The sequence below is a fragment of the Bidens hawaiensis genome, unplaced genomic scaffold (genome assembly GCF_021521415.1).
Source record: "Bidens hawaiensis isolate Kalapana, Puna unplaced genomic scaffold, B.hawaiensis_p1.1 tig00001382_1, whole genome shotgun sequence".
Taxonomy (NCBI): Eukaryota; Viridiplantae; Streptophyta; class Magnoliopsida; order Asterales; family Asteraceae; genus Bidens; species Bidens hawaiensis.
Window position 1 is genome coordinate 3823034 of NW_027491078.1, and position 21013 is coordinate 3844046.

A 21013-nucleotide genomic window follows, 5' to 3' on the forward strand; every position below is an offset into this window, starting at 1 on the left:
AACGTCGTTAAGTTTTTTCCTAAGTTTCAAACTGATGTTTTAGAGCTTTTGATCGAAAGAACGATACGATTCGACTGATGTAAAACTTATCTCGAAACGGTGATTCAAATGACTTGATTTTTGTTAAATTGGAAATTCAAACACCTGAATTGAAACATTGTTTCGTTGCTTGAATCACCGTTTTGAGATAAGTTTTACATCGGTCGACTCGTATCGTTCTTTCGATTAAAAGCCTTAAAACATCGGTTTGACACTTGGGAAAAAACTTAATAGCGCTAAGTGTTTTTAACGGAGGTCAATTGAGACAAAAATAGTAGAAAGTCGAGACCGCTGGTAGTGATTTTTAAAGTTGGAATTATTATCGACCAATACACAAAAGTTGGGAATATTTATTTCTAATTTGCTTTAAAAACCTAACTATTTTGTTGAGTATTCATGTCATAATACATCATACAGAGAGATTTTTGGAATACATTTAAGGGTAAAAATGAACAAGCAGAGCACGGAAGAATGAAAAAATAGGATAAGTTTGTAAACATGATTTAGTTGTGTATTAACAAGGAAATGTATGCATGATAATATGATATTTATAGTAATAAAAATAGCTAGCTAGAAGTATTTTTTTAGTTAAAGAACATTGTAATTGATATGATTATTTAATTATTAATAGTTGGTATGCTATATTGTCTTGTGTATATATATTTATTTACTTATTTTGCTTTTATAATTGTACATTTTTAATTAACTATGAAACATTGTAGCCCAATATTTATTGAAATTGTTCATGTTTGATAATTCGGTGTCTTTGAAAGAAAATGAATGCGTTAGTCCATCAAGGGAAACTCGTTCGCTTAAAAGCTTGATCGAAGAAATAAAAGTTTTTGGCTTCCTACGGATCAAGAGTAAATCGAGGCGAAATAGGTTATCATGGAAGGATTGGGATGTGTTCCAGTTGTAAACTGTTTTTTATGTATGATATTTATACTTGGTGACGACATGGACAATAGGTTTATTGCTGGATTTTCTTGTCTTTGTATAATCGGTGGCTCTAATGCCTTGCTAGTAATCTAATAAAAATTTGGGTGATGTTAAAACAAAACAGAATAGCAAAAAACATCCTTTATGTTTGATCGTTTTTTCAAAAGAAATTACAGAAAGCATCCTTTACGTTTAAAAATTCTACCACATTATGTTCTTTAGCCCTAGCCCAATTAACTTTTTCATTATGTCCTTTGATGGAAACAAGAAGACGGTGGAAGGCTATGGAGGAAGAATGACGAACGATGGATTTGAGAGAGAGAGAGGAGTGTAGATTTTAATTTTATTTTTTATTTTAAATATTAAATAAATATGTAAATTTACAAAAATATCCTTATGTGTCTTGCACAAGACCAGATTTAACAATAACAGTTAACCGGGTTAAGGCCAAAGAACATAATGTAATAGAGTTTTTAAACGTAAATGATTTTTTCTGCTATTTCTTTTGATAAAGGACGTCTGCTGATAAAACGATCCAATATAAAGGATGTGTTTTGGCTATTTTGTTAAAAAAATAATAATAAAAAAGTAAAATTTCCCATGTTCCTCACCTGACCAAATCAAATGTTTAAAATTCAAATATTTAGGCATATCAACTTGGTCAATGGGTTCAAACGCGGCCACACGGCTTAAACCAACTGAGCTTCGATGCCAGCCCACTATTGGCTCCAAGTGGAGCCACTTTGTACGCTAAACTAACAACCACGTAGCCACGAGCCATAGGGTTCACCAAGTCAAAGGTGGTCCACTGGTTTTGACTATTCTATCCCCAATTGAACATGTACTAATAATGTCAACTACATATCTACCTATTCTAACAAAGTAAAATAAATGTAGACATTTGTTGTCACACCCCAATCTAAGACGAAAATGTCGGGACGTGATCTGATTGCTCACAGCTCGAAAATACTATCATTTATAAAACGTGACAATATCTAATTAATTATTTAATTCAAATAATACACAATATTCAAATACAACAATACAATACAAATAAATAAATACAATCAATTAAATTTTAAGTTTGTTTTCAATATAACCCTAAGGTATTTCTAAGTGTCCATAATTCAACTTCAAACAACCTGCATATGCGTAGAAAATGGAGTTTTTGTCAACAAACATGTTGAGTGAGTTTACCACCAAGTTTTGACACCAAAATAATGTTAATATGATAAATAAGCAAAACATAATAAATGCGGTAATGAAATCAAACCATAAGCAAGTAAGTTGTCGATTAAACCATTGCCAAGCGAATCGGACGCTGGTAAATCAACTATAAGCATATAAATGGATCGTTGCCAAGCGAATCGGGCGGTGGTCAATAGAATGAGAACCCTCTTCAAGAGGATATGTCAAACGAATGAATACAATAACACATAAGCACATAACAAGTAGATTTGATTAATCATACACAATTACACGTTTGCTATTTTTGATATGTATGTATAGTATTATATACGCATATGTCCCCAAAACTTTTATGAAAATCGAGTAAAATAGGGGAATGATAAAACTCACCTTAGATTAAAGGCAAGCGAGTATAATTAAGAATAAATGAGTAAACGGATAAGCGAGTCGTCAAATACGCGTCAAACGAGATAAATGATCAGAACCTGAAACTTTGTGATATGAAACTATAAATAAAAACGAACTTAATGCTGCTAGAATCAATCCAAAAGGATGAGTAGAACTCTAGTTATGTTGAATTAAACATTTAAGCGAGCTGGTACTGACCAGAATCCGAACAGCGAGTCGGAAGTCGGGTTTTGGGTAGCAGCCTTAAATCACTTTACGAGAATAAAAGTCTTCTGGACCGAACGTTGAATCCGACCAGAAGCATGAGAAAACGCAAAGTCAAACTTGTTACTGTTTTGCCCTTTAGCAATTGACCAGTTAACACCCTTCAACCACCGAAATTGATTGAAGGTTATTGGCTAGGGAATATGTATGAACGATTTTACAGTTTACAACTTACCCGGAAAGTAAAAGGTTGATGAGAAACGAAAGTCAAAGGTCCTTGAGTTTGCAAAGTCAACGAACAAGTCTTGAACCTTTAACGAACATGCAAAAAACGAAGGGTTGGAGGATGAACAGAGGTAGGTGATGGCTGGAAGAGGTGTATTAGGTTTAGATTAAAGTTTACAGCAGGGGATTATGATGTGTTTATATAGGAATAGCTAAAACGAACTAATTATGGGCTTTTGGCCAGTTTAAGTAAGAATATACGATTTTAATGAAAGAATCACTTATTTATTCATAAAGATCTGATCTTGGGAAGAGGTAAACGAATTGGGAATGATATTTTAGTTGTATGATGATTACTTGGACCTTAATTCACTCAAACATACCTAATATAATCGATTTTATACCTTAAACGAACTAGAAAACGAATTAAGGCTTAAACGATCTGACCAGTGGTGCCATAGCGCCGCGCGGCGGCCACCACCCATGGTGGTCGCGCAGCGCCCCGGCCCTCTTTGGGTGTATGTTTCATTTTGGCAAGATTAGCCCCTAAAGTTTTGTTATTTGCTAAATTAGTGAAATAGTTATGATAAAATTAGGAATTTAACATTAATTAAGTATAAGGGCCTAAATTGAATATAGAGGAAACTTATAAACATTTGATTTTTAATTAAAAATAATTATCTAAAACATTCCGGGTCGGGTTAATCGTAAACAAATACGGGTTTAGAAAATCTGAAATGTTACACTTGTCATCTTTTGGTTAATTCTCAAAAAAAAATTTCCCTCCAAAACTAATATATATGTAATAGATCAATTATTATTCACTTTCCTTTTACACTATATTTATATAATATATATATATATATTTATAAATATAAATATTAACATATTATTTTACTTTATATTTCAAAATACTTGGTGAATTCCAAAAATCAACAACAAATCATGTTTCTCGAATGAAAATTGTTTCAGGTTTGTTGTGAAACCTTAATTTTATTTTATAGGTCAAAAGTTGGTAAATAGATTGTTTGGTACAAGTTAACTACACTTAGGTCAAAATTTGTTACGAGTCAAAAATGAAAATTTTGAGTATTTTTAAAATTTGAGAATGCAAACTAGATTTATTGTCAAATTCATTATGGGTTCAAAGTGTTGACTTGAAAATGTTAAAAGTATGAAAGTTATAATTTTATATATGATGGATTTCAAAATTATTTTTAAGTGCATTTTTTGAAATAATTAAAAGGTTCTAGATTTGGCAAATTGATTATTTTTCCTTCAACTATTAAAATTTAAGAAAAGATTACCTATCAATGTTTTTAACTTTTATCAAATTTGAAATATTTATGTCAATATTAATTTTTCCTTCAATAGTGATCAGAACGTTGTATAAGAAGAATGACATGCAAAACTATACTCAAATGAAACAAAATATTCACAAAATTGAATGAGTTAGCATGTTACTTTTTATGTTGCCATTATGGTAAAGTCGAGAAGCTTTCTGAAACTTATCAAAATCTTTTTCATGGTGTAGCTCAAAAAAACATAGTTTTTGAAGAACATTTATCGTTACAATTTAATGTTCTACTTTCCTTTAATTGGTGGTAAATTGAGAAATATATCAATAAAGATAACGCTCATTTTGTATTTAGGCTGAGTGGTTATAACTACTATCGTATGAGAGGTCTTATTTCCGAAATTGGTTAATAACCAAAATTCTTTCAATTATACATATATGACACCGAGAATGAATTTTTCAATAGAAAGATGCATTCTCGGGTACATTTTTGCACATGCATTTATTTTATTAAGTTCATTTAAAAAAATCATTTTGTAATATAAATAAAATCAATTTATGTACACATAGTATAAATACAAGCATAGATGTAATACATTTTTTTTCATATACGCTATGTAATTATTTGTTTTTACTTGTAATTTTATAATTTGAATTATCACGTGTATAACACGGGCTCCAAAACTAGTATTCTAATAAAGCAAAATAAATGTGGACACTTGTCATGTTTTGGTTAATTCTCACAATTTTTTCCCTCCAAAACTAATTTATCCTAATATATATAATAAATCAATAATTATTCACTTTCCTTTTACACTATATTTATATAATATCTATATATTTTTATAAATATAAATATTAAAATATTATTTTACTACATATTTCAAAATACTTGGTGAATTTCAAAAATTAACAACAAATCATGTTTCTCAAATGAAAACTGTTTCGGGCTTTTTATGGAACTTAAATTTGATATTATGGGTCAAAAGTTGTGTGACATTCGTCAATTTCGGGTCTTGTTTGTATTCGTTTTTGTATTTGTTTATTATGTAAACCGACCCGATTTGTAAACCGAAGCTTATGTTATAATCAAAATAATGGATTTATGTTACAATATTGTTTCACACTTGTTGGGTCTTGAAAACATCCTATTTTTATTTTTATTTATTTATTTATTTTTTTGTTGTTTTGTGTTTTTGTCTTGATCCATTTTGCATGAAAACTCTTGAGTCTCACACCCATATTTGACCACCAACATTACCCTATATATACACCACCTTTCCTCTTCATTTTCCCTTGCTACAACTCAAAAAAAAAAAAAAAAACTCTCTCAAACATCAAAGATTCAAGGTTATCTTCTTAAGTGTTATTGAAGGATTTTGGTCTTTCATCTTAATTAGTTTATGTAGCCTTATTAATACTTGTTTATGGTTGTGCAACATATATGTAATATACAACCCTTGTTTACCTTTGGTAGTTACTTCTCCGATTCCGGTCGGTGAGGTTTCGGACCCCATAAGACAAGGTTTCATGGAGGACTCCGTGTCCTTGATATATATACATCTATATAACTTGTTCATACATATTAATCTTGCTTATTTTAGTTTGTTGGTCATGTTTACAAGTTCCATGGTTATGGGTTTTTAAGAGTCTATGCTTCGGTTTAACCGTAAATAGCTCTAAACCGTAAAACAAACTTTGTTACTAGTTTTGTTTGTTTAAACATACTTAGTGTTAGATCTAAGTTTCTAAAATCATTTTTACAAATTCTATGGTTATGGGTTTGTAGAATCTTACCTCGGTCTTAACCCAAAACACGATCCGAACCGAAAACCAAACTTTTGTTTAAAGACTTTATTGTTAACTTTTGGTGTTTTTTTATTTGTACATTATTATACAAGTTATTTAGTGTTTGGACATATGGAAACCATCTATGAACTTGTTGTAAGATGGAAACCGAACCAAACCGATTCTTGCTCGCTTAAGACACACAAGTGTGTTTTTTTTAGCCATCAAGACTTGTATATTTCTTTAAAAATAGTTACAAATTGATTTTTAAATATTTTCTTAAGTACTTGGAAATGCTGGATCCAACTTGAATCTCATAACAAAGTTTGGACCGACAAAACCGAACACTCGCTTAACGTGCGTTGTTAGTTCTAAAACAATGGAACTACATACTTGGTTAAGTCTTATTAAATTTTATTGAGTTATCTCATAACATTCAATATTTTGGAAAGTTGACTTTGGGTTTGACCAATTATCAAGACCCGAACCGACAACCCGAACACTCGATAAAAAAAAACCCGTTTTAGTATCTTTATTCCAAAGGGATTTGCATTCTTGCATTTTACCCACCTTATTACTTAATATAGGTTGAGTAAATATTAAGGTTAGATACTTTAACCCGGTTTCGAGCAAACTTACATTTTTAAAGGGTTATTATTATAAATTCTTAAATAGTCACATTTTAAACCTTGAACTTTAATTATTTACATTTCTCAACATTTATTTTGTTTAAAGACCTTCAAGACAACCTTTCTAAATTCAAGACTTCTTTTCTTTTTAGGCATTGTGCGTTAAACTTGTCATTCCGACAAATCTCCAAATTATCATTTTTCAAGTTTACTACTTGAAGGTGAGTACTTCATACCCCATTTTCCATCTTTTATTTTGGGGGTGACATTTCATACTTATTCAACAAAATGCTTTATATTTGAATCTTAAACCACAAACGTAGTTGTATACTTTACCTAAATAATTGCTCGATTTGGTGTTCTATGCTTATATGCCTATGTGTTTATCGCTTTTGGTTGGTGGAACTATAAAATCCTAGACTATTTGGCATCCCCTTATAGCAAGGTGTCGTTAACGTAATGCAATTAACGATAACTATAAAATCCTAGACTATTTGGCATCCCCTTATAGCTCGGTGTGGCTAATGTGTTTAGCGATATCTATTTATCCAAATTACCACTTTTATTTATCGTTTCGTATGCAAGTTTTGTGGCTATCTTTATTATATACTAATATGATTAAACTTATGAATTGCTCACCGACCTTTGTGTTGACAAACTTTATTTTATGAAATGTTACAGGTTTGCATCTTGGTTGATTTATGATTGTGAAGAAAACGACATCAAAGACCTTAGGATATTAGTAAAAATGAACAATATCAATTTGCCATATTTTGTGATATCTTGTTTATGGTTATTTTATGGATAATTGTTATGTGACATTTTCGATGTTGTGAAATGAAATGAGTTTATTAAATACTGTCACTTTAATTAGTGTCATGTGCTTATGGACAATCGTTACACCTCGGCATGTTCCGCCGCCTTTGGTCGGGGTGTGACAAGTTGGTAAATAGATTATTTGGTACAAGTTAACTACATTTAGGTCAAAATTTGTTCCGGGTTAAAAATGAAAATTTTGAGTATTTTTAAAAGTTTGAAAATGCAAAATAAATTTATCGTTAAATTTGTTATGAGTTCCAAGTGTTAGACTTTGAAATGTCAAAAGTATGAAAGTTAGAATTTTAAATATGATTCAGGTTTCAACTTTATTTTTAAGGTCATTTTTTAAAATAATCAAAAGATTCGGGATTTGGCAAACTGACTATTTTTCCCTCAACTATTAAAATGTAAGAAAAGACCGCGAACAATTTCGACATACCACCCCCATGCCTATTAATGCTTCTGACTTTTATCAATTTTGAAATATTTATGTTAACATTACTTTTTCCTTCAATGGTGATCAGAACGTTGTATGGGAAGCATATCATGAAAAACTATGCTCACATGAAACAAAATATTCACAAATTTGGATGGGTTAACATGTTATTTTTTATGTTGGTATTATGACAAAGTCGGGAAGCCCTCTGAAACTTACCAGAATCTTTTTCATGGTGTAGCTCAGAAAAACATATCTCTTGAAAAACATCCATTGTTATAATTTAATGTTCTACTTTCTTTTAATGAGTGATAAATTGATAAATATATCAATAAAGGTAACGCTCCTTTTGTGTTTAGACTGAGTGGTTAGAACTACTATCGTATGAGAAGCTTTATTTCGGAAATTGGTTCATAACCAAAAGTCTTTCAATTATACATATATGGCACCGAGAATGAATTTTTCAATAGAAAGAAATATTCCCGGGTACGTTTTTGCACGGACATTTTTTTATTAAGTTCATTTAAAAAAATAATTTTGTGATATAAATAAAATCAATTTATGTACACATTGTATAGATACAAAGCATAGATGTAATACATTTTTTTTCATATATGCTATGCAATTATTTGTTTTACTTATAATTTTATAATTTGAATTATCCCGTGTGTGACACGGGCTCTAAAACTAGTTCTCTAATAATCACTATCCAATTTAGCAATGTTTTCATAACTGGATTGGGCAGTGAACCAGACGGATAACTGGTTTACTGGTTTAACTGGTCAAACCAGTTCGACTGGCCGAATTTAAAAAATAACGATTAGGGTTGAAAAAAATTTTCAAATTTTTTTTATAGTAAAATTGGTTCAACCGGTCCGGTTTTCCGATCGGGCTGGTCTGACCAGTTCGGACTAGCCGGTTCTCTGAGAACCGAGCGAACTACATAGAATCGGACCGGTCGATGGACCGAATCCCGGTCGGACCGGTTCAACCGGCCGGCCCGGTCTCAACAACATTGCAATTTCGTCATTTAGTATTAAGTAGTTGCTTTGAACCCGTATCTTGCGACGGGATGTGACAAAAAAATCCATCGGTATTGGTTCATTTAATTATGGTATCGTTTGTACTATATTTAAGACTTGTGTGGTTATTTAGCTTAATGCCATATTCAAGTGTTGATGTTAATTGTGTGACTCGTTAGACCAATCTGTCACACCCCGATCGCGATGGCGGAAAAATCGAGGCGCGGCGACGAAGTCGTGATTGTTGAGCACAATAGTATAAAAGTCTAAATGCATAAACATAACCAAAATGTCAAATATTACATCAACCAGGTAACATGAAACAAATTGTTTTAAAACAAAATATCAAGTTCCAAACAACTTCTAGCCTAGCCTTCATCTCTCTAAGGCCTCTAAACTTGCTAGGGATTTCCTGCTGCTTTATTTCCTGAAAACATGTAACAAACTGTCAACTACATAAAGTAGATGAGTGAATTCATAGGTTTAAAGAAAAAGAGTTTATACACAAACATACTAGTATAGGTTGTAGGGGTTTATATATAGGGTGTACCTGCGGCTAACCCACCACTCCTACAATTTATACTACTATGTTTGGGTATAATACCCGGTTTTAAAAAAAAAGGCTTGTAAGAAAAGATCTCTTGGTTTTCCCAAAGAGGTTTTTGTAGTAAGTAAAACATGAAATGTTCTCCTGGACTCTCAGCGAGGTTATTACTCTCCCACTAGAGTCGTATGTGATAAGATTACTCAAAGATTTGTGGTCTCCCAACGGTACATGTAGCACATAACAGTTAAGCATAAACAAGGACATATGAATTAGAGCATACTAAGTTTACTAGATAATCCAACGCCAAGATACCAAGTGTTACTAGTATCCAAGATGATGGTGAATGAATGATGATGAATGATGATGAATGATGACGAAGCCCAATGATCACACAAGACTTGATTTGAACCCACGCAAGACTTAAACCAAGACTACCTCGCTCTTGCCATCCAGGACTCAGCTAGGTTCTACCGAGAGTAGGATAGACTCCCCAAAGAATCCTGGGTTCTCTTGGTCCCTACCGAGACTAGTATAGGTCCTCAAGAGTTATGGATTCCACCGAGACTAGTATAGAATCCCATGAGTTACGAGTGCCACCGAGAATAGAATTGCCACTCATGGTCGTGAGTTCTACCGAGAGTAGAATAGACTCTCACGTCCAATTCAACTCATGATGCTTTGATCTCTAGATTTCCATACTGACACGATGACTATGATGACATGAATATGATTCCCATTCCCATGATGTCAATGTTCATAGAATTTCCCATACTCATTGATTTCCAATGTTCTTAGATCTCCATAAGTTGATGGGTTTCCCCATGTTCATAGATTTCCAAAGTTTATAGATTACCAAAAAGCTTGTGGATTTCCGCACGTGTGTAGAAATCCAAAGGTTTATAGTTTAAAGAGTGTTTGCATAAATGATTTTGTCCAACCGTGTAAAGTTACCATGTTTCCACCCCCATAGTTTTGAAAAGCTTAAATAGGGGCTATGAACTCACCTTGTTGGTTTAGTAAGGCTGCTAGAGGCGACGAGTGCTATCCAATTTGTTGATCCTCTAAGTCTAGAATAGGGCATAATAGGTTAACAACGTGTTATAAGTCTAAGAGTACAAGCCTACGCGACCTCGAGCAAAAACTGGGTTTTAAAGCTGAAAAAAAAAAAACAGGAGGCTGGATCTGATTCAACTGAATAGGATCTGATTCAACTGAATAGGATCTGATTCGACTGAATAGGATCTGATTCGACCGAATAGGATCTGATTCGACCGAATAGGATCCTATTCGACCGAATCAGATCTGATTGTATAACAAGAAAGATAGATGAAATACTATTTTGAAATTAACGTTTTTTTTTAACTTTCCCCAATTTTTTAAACATTAATACATTTTTAAATAACAATTTGTAGACCGGAGCACGGCTGAAGAATCCTAACATTGGGAAGTGAGTAGAACAACAACCCCGTAAGTATTAAATGACAAAGGTTTCAAGATTTAGCAGATCCACTTTGTCGCCTCATGCAAAGTGGATAGATGTTTTACCCACCGGATAAGAATTGAATCGAAGAACAACTCTGTGTCTTTCAACTTTCCACGTTAGCGTTTTAGACTTATGATGGGAAACATTATATTCGCCAAATTCAGTGGAATAAGGGTGTAACATCCCGGCTAAACGGAATACGTCTCGGTATGACGTACAGATCACTCATAAGCTCCTAACGCTATTAAAGCGACAATAATTATATATATTTCATTTCAATACATCACAAATACACAATCAAATAACCATACGATAAACATTGACTTTCATTACGTTGTACTTCTAATACCCTAATGGTCTAACTAATCTAGTTCTTAACCCTTAGACTTCAACCTGCAACACGTTTAAAATAATATAATTTGTCAACAATAATGTTGGTGAGAATTGATAAAGTTTTGCATATGTATAATACAAAAGTGTAAAATTCACAAGTTAGGATGTATAGTCTTAATCATATAGCAAAAGAAAACTAAATACATGATATTCCTGTTTGCTTGACATAAGCCAAATCTACTAAGGAACCCCCGTTCGCCGAGCTACTTGGAGTATAGAATATGATATCGCCGTTAACAAATGGACGGCGCAGGTATGTCCCGTCGGACCCTCCCACTATGAGTATGTGTATGATAACGCCATTAATAAATGGACGGTGCAGGTACGTCCCGTCGGGCCCTCCCGCTATGAGTATGTGTATCCACCAACAAAAACAGTAAACAACTAGCACATAATCACACATTTTACAAATAATATGATACAAAACAAATACATACAAGACACGCATGTGAATTTTAGTTTGACACTAGAAAAGTAAGTTTGGACGTGCTACACCCCAAAACGTGTAAAAGTAAAAAGGGGTTATGAAAACTCACCTTTGATATGGAGAAGTAAGTAAACACCGAAAAGCGTCAAGTGAATCAAGTCGATTGAATCTCACGAGCTATAAGTAAAATAAAACGAGTGTTTAACGACGATTTAATGGAATTAATAAGGTTAATTAGTGTATAAATTTATTGGGAAATAATTATTATTTTATTATAATTTTTTTACTAATTTTAAGGCATCTACTTATTTTAATAATATTTTATGTTTTAACGCTTTAATATTATGTTATTAATAACTTAACGGAAATATGATATTTGAAAGGCACGAGTTAAACTAATTTTAAGTTTTAACGAATTAATGTTAGATAATTAGAGTTAACGGATTAATATTAACGAACAAATTAAAATTAACAGGTTAACGAGTTTGGAAGTTGATTTTTATATAGAAAAATGGTGAAATATAATTTATATTTAATTTATAAAAATTTTGTTTGTTTTAAAGAGATTTGAATTATTATGATTTTTAAATAATTTATTTGGTTAATATACTAAACTAAACCGATTTAAAAAAAAAATTAAGAAAACAAGACCTGGTTCTTCAGGTTGTAAGCAAGTGAACAAGCCATTTGAACTAGCATGATACTTGATAAGTTAACAGAACCCAAATTATTTATATAATAACTCTTGGTCATCTTCTTCCTTAAAACCCTAGGATCTTAATTCACCAATTTCGTTTCAAGAACGGCTGATTAACGTTAGGGCTTTTGTTAAGCAGATGAAAACGAGTATAACACATATAATTATTACCCGGAATTTGTCCCTGTTGTTGGTGTACGGTGACTCGCCGGAAAGTTGTTGCTTGGTCGGAAATTAGAGTATTTAGAGAGAGATTTAGCGAAATTAGATTGTATGAGCGAGTTAGCACGAAGAAGGTCGGTGTATTTATAGTCTCAATTTAGCCGTTGGACGATTAATTGCTGTTAATGGGTTTTCGATAAAAATCCGGCCGTTGGGGCCTTTAAATTCGATATTATAACTTGTTAATGTTCGTTATTAAGGCCTTTTAATGATATAAGTTAGTGGAGATGGACGTTGGGTACATCATTGTTCTTAAAAAATGGCGTTTTGGGTGTTGTTCTAAGGTCGCCGGAGCTCCTCGGCTCGCCGGCCGGAGAAGTGCCGAAAAAACGGGGTAGGGATGGAGGGGCTGGGTGGGTTTTAATTTATTATTATTATATTATATTTTAAATGTCATAATTGCACTTCAGGTCCCTCTAATTTCATAAACTATTAAAATCAAATTTAAACTATATTTATAGAATGAACCTTGAACTTTGAAAATGCATATGTAAACTTTATATCTTTCGAGTTATACTCGAGTAGTCAACGAATTATTTGAACATATAAGCCTTAAAATCGCGATAAATAGAACAAAATAGAAAATGAGCGACAAATAAGACCAATTGTTGGAAACACGATAAATAAAATACATCGAAACGACCCAATGGGTTGTTTAAACGGATATGAATCCAATACATAAAAAAATGACGAATGCCACATAAATTACATGTAATGAAACTCAATATTAATATATATATATATATATATATATATATATATATATATATATATATATATATATATATATATATATATATATATATAAACAAAACCGAAAATTCAAAATGGGTTGGGTTTTCGGGTTTGAAAAATAACGAATGTTACAAAGGGTTGGTGTAGGAATCAAATATTTTTTTACTAGGTTCAAAATTGTTCACTTTTCAAAAGTTTGTTAGGAAAGAGTTTTTATTTGGTCAATCACCAGAATTTGAAGTTAAAATCTAACTCATTGAGTTATGAAACCTTAAATTTGAAATTACAACTTAACACATTGAGTTGGGATAACTCAAATATGAAGTTAAACATAACTCATTGAGTCATGATACCTCAGATTTGAAGTTAAAACTTAACTCATTGAGTCTGAATAACTCAAATTTGAAGTTAACCCCTAATTCATTTAAACTCTTTTATACTTAATTAGTTCCGCTTATACTACATAAGGGTACATTTTTGTGAAGACTTAAAATTAGAGTAACAATAGGTTATTAATCACTTGCAATTACTTATGAACTTAATTTCATACTTCACGCCAAAATTACTTTATCTTCAAAATTCTTAAGACATATATGAATCATTGTGTTAAACAATGTCTCCTATTTTAAGTTGATGGTTTGAATCTCATAACGAGCAGTACACAGTAGATGGTCTAGATTTGAGAGTAGAATTAAAGGTAGTGTGTTGTTACAAAAACTTAAGCTACCAAACATCAAGTAAAAATCTAAGCTTTAACAAAATAACAGATAAATGAATGATACAACAACAACAACAACAACAATAATAATCAGGGCCGTCCCGAGAGTGATAAAAAAAAAATTAGGCCTCGTGCGAAACAAATTCTGGGCCTCCTTATAATATGAACTCATCAATTATGTATTAAAAAACCACAATGCATATATAAATGTTATAAAATAAATAAAACATAAGTAGTGTATCAAAATGATAGATTGTATCATTATGTTCAAAATGCAAAATAGTAATACATTTTATGACATCCAGATTAGTTAATTAAATCAAAAACTTGGACTGTCTAGTTTCTTTAAATGAAACAAATTTAAAATTCATTAAGTGAATGTGAGTGAATACTTTCCCTAAAAAAAGAAGTGAACTTAAAAAAAATCCCCAAAGATTTCATGAAAGTGTCAAATGTTTCATCATCAAAAACCCATATTATTTCAGGGGTCAAGCATAAAAAACGATTCTGCAAAATAAAAATATACCATTTAGCAATACGTCAATACCTAAAAGGCTACAATCCAGACTCAATTTTTGCAGGCCATATAATTAGATTAACTCATCACAGTAACGATTATGGGAATCGATTAACGAATAGAAATCAATCAATCATACCTTTGAATGGCTTTGATTCCCTTGGCCTCTGCTGCTTTGCCTAATCTCCATTCTCCAGTCGTTCTCTCTTTAGCGTAGTTTTTAAGAGGTTTTTAATTTAGGCCTGCGTATTTTATAAAAGAACATTTTAAAATCTATTGGGCCCTTTGAAAATTTGGGCCTCGTGCCATTGTACGGCCCTGATAATAATAATAACAACTAAACGTTGGAATAAAACAACATTATTATATATATTAAAAAGGGATTTCTTTTCACTCACATATTTACTATTCAATTTACTATTCATTTTACTTTTTTTTACTATTAAGTTTTGAGTCGCTTTTTACATATATTGTGTTTTTATAAATAAAACATGTTTTATTTGTCGGTTAAAATTTTCTTAAACTTTGCTTTCGTATTTGTTAAGGTTGGTCTTTAAAATGACCAAAACTTTTTCATGATTTAAAATTATCCCATCGTCACATGTTTTTATATCTGCATTTCGACGTTTGATACCACAACTTTAAAATATGATTTTTTGGCTTACTAATTCATGTTTACCAATTTGTGCTTGTACTGCCAATACTAACTGAATTTGCGTCGGTTCACAACTGTAACGTGTTGGTTTTTTTGTTCCACAATGATAATATGATAATTTGTTGTATTTTGGCATTGATAGGTTTGTTTCTTTTGTTTAATTTCGATGTCATAACCCAATACAGGATGATTTCGCATCAACTCACAGCGCGCTCTTAGATTAACGTTTTTACACATTTTTTTTATTTGGTTTAATGGTCCCGTCGCGTAGCGCAGGGTCCTAAATCCTAGTTAAAATTTAAATGTTGCAATTCGAATGGGTTTTAATGTTTTATTTAATGGTCCCGTCGCTTAGCGTAAATCCTAGTTAAAATTTAAATGTTGCATTGTTGCAATTCGAATGGGTTTTAATGTTTTATGTTTCCAAAATACCTAAATGAACGTTAGGCTGAATTGCTATTGGCCCATTTATTGACTTCATGTTGGCCCATTTGTGTTTAATGAATCTTGACTAGAGGTGCCAAAAAAAACCCCAACCTGGAACTGGACCTGAAAAAAAAAAACTGAAACCGTTTTTTTTACACCTGGATTTTTAATACACGAACCCATACCTGACCTTACTTGTATGGTACGGATATGATATGCATTTTAGTACCAAACCCATACCCGGAACCGAGCCCGATTTATACCTGGTATACCCAAAACCCGGAACTGTACATATCCGGAACCGGGTTTTTCCAATACCCGAAACCGGGTTTTTCAAATACCCGATCTATACACGAAATTACCCAAAAAATACCCGAAAACCCCCCTAAAAATTGTAACCCCTTAAAAAAATCCTATCTATATCCGAAAAAACCGGGAAAAAAACCCCAAAAAACCCAAAAATAGGGTTTTTTCAATACCCAAAAATAGGGTATTCAAATACCCGGTTTTAGAATACCCGATTCCATACCCGACCCGAACCCGATGCATAGAGTATGTTTTTAGAGACAATACCCGGACCCGAACTCAACCCGGGTATTATCAATACCCGATTTTCCAATACCCGGTCATATCCGAACCCGGTTTCAAACCCGTACCCGGGTATTTGAAAAACCCGATTTGTGCACCTCTAATCTTAACCTCTTAAGGCTCTAATATTTGATAAACCAAATCTTTCGATAACAACTTTATGCTTGGATTCTACCTTTTGCATCTTGTGATCAAGAAAAGATAAAATTTTTCGAATGTTTTGTTCTTAAATGGAATGAAAAACTAGAACTTTGGTTGCATATTAAGAATTCAGAAATCGATTGACGCATGAAATTACAGGATTCAAAACCCAAGTAAGGCTGTCTACATCTTACCCTCCTCAAACCCTACCATAGCTTTGCTATCGGTGAGATTTACTGAGTACGATGATGATGAAACCCAAGTAAGTTGATTCAAGCAAAATCAAGTTGGCCGCAACAACCATGCATAAATCTTTGTTTCTATCATACAAACTTATATAGCGGTCATTTTTCGAAAAAATGACCAATTACGGTTTAATATATTGCACATATAAGAAAAAGGAAATAAAGCTATGTGCCAAGTGATCTGGTGATGTCATATATCTATGCAAATAACTAGCAATAACATTTACTAAACACCAGCATAATAATTAATAACCTGATCAAATGCTACATTCTATGGACGTAATTAAACAAGTCAATTCTATGCATATTATGTCCTTTCTTCAAATGCATATATACGAGTCATTACCTTAAAACACACAACAAAATGATGTCTTCTATTATGTTTTTTTTTTTTAACTATTGTTGTTCATTTCTTTTTCTTGGCCATCCATTTCAAATGGATCTAGACCACCGTCCAGTCCTAAGGGTCATGCACCAGGTCCTCTTGATTCTGGAGTACTTGAACCAGGACCCTTGATTCCAGGGGTCTTGAACCTTCATCTGATCCTAATTCAATAATAAATCCTTTATCGAATGCCTCCCGACGCAATCACCTCCCCTCGTTCCTTTCCATAGTTTATATTTCCACCGCCAACTCCTCCGCCTACATGAATACCCTACAAGATCAAATTAATAACCGGCGTTACAATATTATTGCATCTACACCCAAACCCATCAACATTGTCACCCCGACCAAGCAAAGAATCCCATGTCCAAGTTGTCGTCCTATGCGCCAAGAAACTCGATGTCCAAATGGATGCAAGGTAACGACGAATGTGCAACCGGCAAATTCATCGATGTGAAAACGATTGTGGCAGAAGAAAATATATCTCAAACAAGAAACTTTTTTAAAGTTAGACTCCGAATAAAGACAGTTAAAGAGTTTGTAAACAAGACCCGATGCGAGTACAACAACAATGCTTTACTAAGATAACAAGAAATGTAATTAAGTTAACCTATTACTGTTAAGAAATTTAGAAATATTTTTTTCTTACTTCACAAAACTAAAAATATAACAGTTAACATGTATATGTATTAGATTTTAAAAATACTGCATGCCTAGCTAAAAACTAATGTAGTGTTTCATGATCTAAACAAGAATATGCTTCAACTTACAAAATTAATGTAGTGTAAACAAATCCAACAATCATAACAAATCAATAAACTTACAAATTTAATATCAATACATTAATGAACTTACAAATTTATAATAATGATCAAAAAATTAAACTTCTATCTAATACGCAATAAAAAAAAGGCACACTCCACCAAATCAACATATAAACAAAATTAAAACAATAGTTAAAAAATGGTGGTCCACGTGGCCCAATAGAGTGAGAGTACCATTCGTTTAGCTTTTAATTAATAGAGATATATAATGCAATTCCCACAAAATGACTTTATTTAATCTTCAGATTATAAGTGTTACAAAGCATTACTCAAACTACTTACTTCTTTTGTTTTTGTTTTTTTTTACATATATTTTTAGTTGCATAGTTCAAAGTATTACTAAACTACAAGGAGAATTAATCTATATATGTAGTTATTTATTTAATTGTTACACGCAAAACATATATGTAACATCATAAACATCTGTTTTTAACTTATACAATGTCACAATTATTTTACTATTAACTTAACAATAATGTCCTATAAATAACCATCATTCCCTAGCTCAAAACCTTCAAATTATCTCTCAACAATGGAGAATTTGAAGTTCATTTCTTCTCTCATTCTTGTTCTACTTGCTCCCATCGCTTTTACAACGTCGTTTCATTCAGAAAACACAGTGAAGGACGAAAGTGATGTGTTACGCTCGTTTAGTGATGGTGAGAAGAAGCTGGTTGAAAAGCGGTTTAAGTTCCCTAGTTTTATTGATCCGGATGGAGCAACTGTTAAAGAGTTAGGCCATCATGCCGGTTATTATCGTATCAAACACTCATATGATGCTCGGTATAACCTTACATTAGTTTTTTAATTTTGTCTTCCTGATTTTAGTGTTTCACTTTAGCTAACTCATTTAAGTTTTATATGCAGGATGTTCTATTTCTTCTTCGAGTCACGAGGCCATAAAACAGACCCGGTTGTTCATTGGTTAACTGGAGGCCCCGGATGTGGCAGTGAGGTTGCGGTCTTTTATGAAAACGGTCCATTCAAAATTCGAAACAACTTATCTCTTGTTTGGAATGAGTATGGCTGGGACCAGTTAACACATTAATATAACTTGTTATTTATATTATGCATTTTATGCCTTAAGTTAACAGGATTGTTAACTTGTTGACATAATATATATTTAGGCATCCAACATACTGTTTGTTGACCAACTGATTGGAAGCGGCTTTAGTTACACCTCTGATCGTAGAGACATTCGACATGATGAGCAGGGTGTGAGTAGCGACTTATATGACTTCTTGCAGGTTTGTTCTATATATGAATTGTTGTTAAGTACATGTGATACGGTCCCATATCTTGGTCAAATCAATTATTAAAATGGGGATACGGTCCCATATCTTGGTCAAATTAATTAATAAAAGAGGGGATAATGGGTTAATGAGTAGCTGAAATTTAGGACCGGTTATTATTCTATTAATAAAGGGTAGCTAAAGTTTAGGGCAAGTTACCATTCTACTAGTGTTTATTTATATCTTTCGTTATAGTGAGGAAGGGGTCAATGTTTTATTATTATCTAAGTATTAGGTTTTCTTTAACCTTGTATTGGAGACTTCCCATCTCGAATTGGTAATCGGAGACCTCCCATCTCGAATCGGGTTATTATGTTCCAGTAATTGAATCGTTTGTTTGAGTCCAGATTCTAGACTCTATCAATATGTAACTATGCAAGTATGCAACACTACATATTCATGAATTTATTATGTTACGACGCAGGCTTTCTTCAAAGAACATCCTGAATATGCGAAAAATGACTTCTTTATAATCGGAGAATCGTATGGTGGTCACTACTGTCCTGCTTTGGCAGCTAAAGTCCATAAAGAAAACAAAGCTAAAACAGGAATCCACATAAACCTTAAGGTATAAACTTGTGTTTTTTTTGTAAGCATTTGAGTTTATTTATTTTGTGAATTGTCACACAGGGATTTGCTATGGGAAATGGACTCACTGATCCGCTAATTCAATTCAAATCTTACGCTGCTTACGCACTCGACATGAAGTTAATTAACAAGTTTGATTATGAACATATTAACAAGAAATTAGTTCCTGCATGCGAGAAAGCTATCAAACTTTGTGGTAAGAATATTTCATATGCCATAAGAAACACTTAACATGCTTCAAGTAAGCCTGGCAAACAATGCAAGTTGGGGTCGGGTAACGGGTCAAACTGTGTTCGGGTCAAAGCGTACCCTTTCAAGTAGGAGTGTTAATTAAAGGGTCATGTTCATGGGCTGGCAGGTCCAACGTGACACGAACTTGAACACGACTCGAATTGAACAAGAGACATATTCATGGGTTGACCAGAACACGACCCGCTTGACGAGAGAGAGAGAGAGAGAGAGAGAGAGAGAGCATGTCTTGTATATAATAGTGTAAACGAGTTGAGCTAAGTCCTGAGTAGTTTTTTAAACTCGATCTCAGTCCGTGAAGTCATGTTGTATATATAGTAGTTTTTAAACTCTTGGAGTCAAACACATTGACTTTTTTCCATGTAGTCATGTTGTATTGCAAGCCATGAGTATGGATATCATGAGGAATCTTGAAGTTGGGATTCCACACCTTTTAGAAGATGGGATTAAGTTGCTTGTATATGCCGAACAATATGATCTTAAATGCAACTGGATTGGTTAGTGTTTATTGGCACAAGTTTTTGTCATATGTTTGAATACTAGTATAATATGTGTTCAAATGTGCAAATTTATATAGGTGTTTCAAGATGGGTTCATGCAATGGCGTGGAGTGGCCAAAAAGAGTTTGTTGCATCTGCGGACGTTCCTTTTGAAGTTGATGGTTTTAAAGCTGGCGTATACAAAACCTATGGCGCACTCACTTTTCTCAAGGTTTATGATGCTGGACATGCTGTTTCTATGGATCAACCAAAGGCTGCTTTGAGCATATTAAAAAGGTGGACTAGGGGGTCACTTGCTGGTTGTTTTATGTAATGTGATGTTAGCAACCAGCTTGATGGGGTGGCTAACTGTTTGTAGATTAATTAAATGCGGTTTTAACCGAGTTG

The 21013-nt window shown here is 32.8% G+C and overlaps 1 pseudogene; it reads left to right on the plus strand.

Annotated features, from left to right (window-relative positions):
- The first annotated feature begins 18529 nt into the window (after positions 1-18529).
- On the plus strand, positions 18530-21007 carry LOC143572878 (serine carboxypeptidase-like; annotated as a pseudogene).
- The last annotated feature ends 6 nt before the right edge of the window (positions 21008-21013 follow it).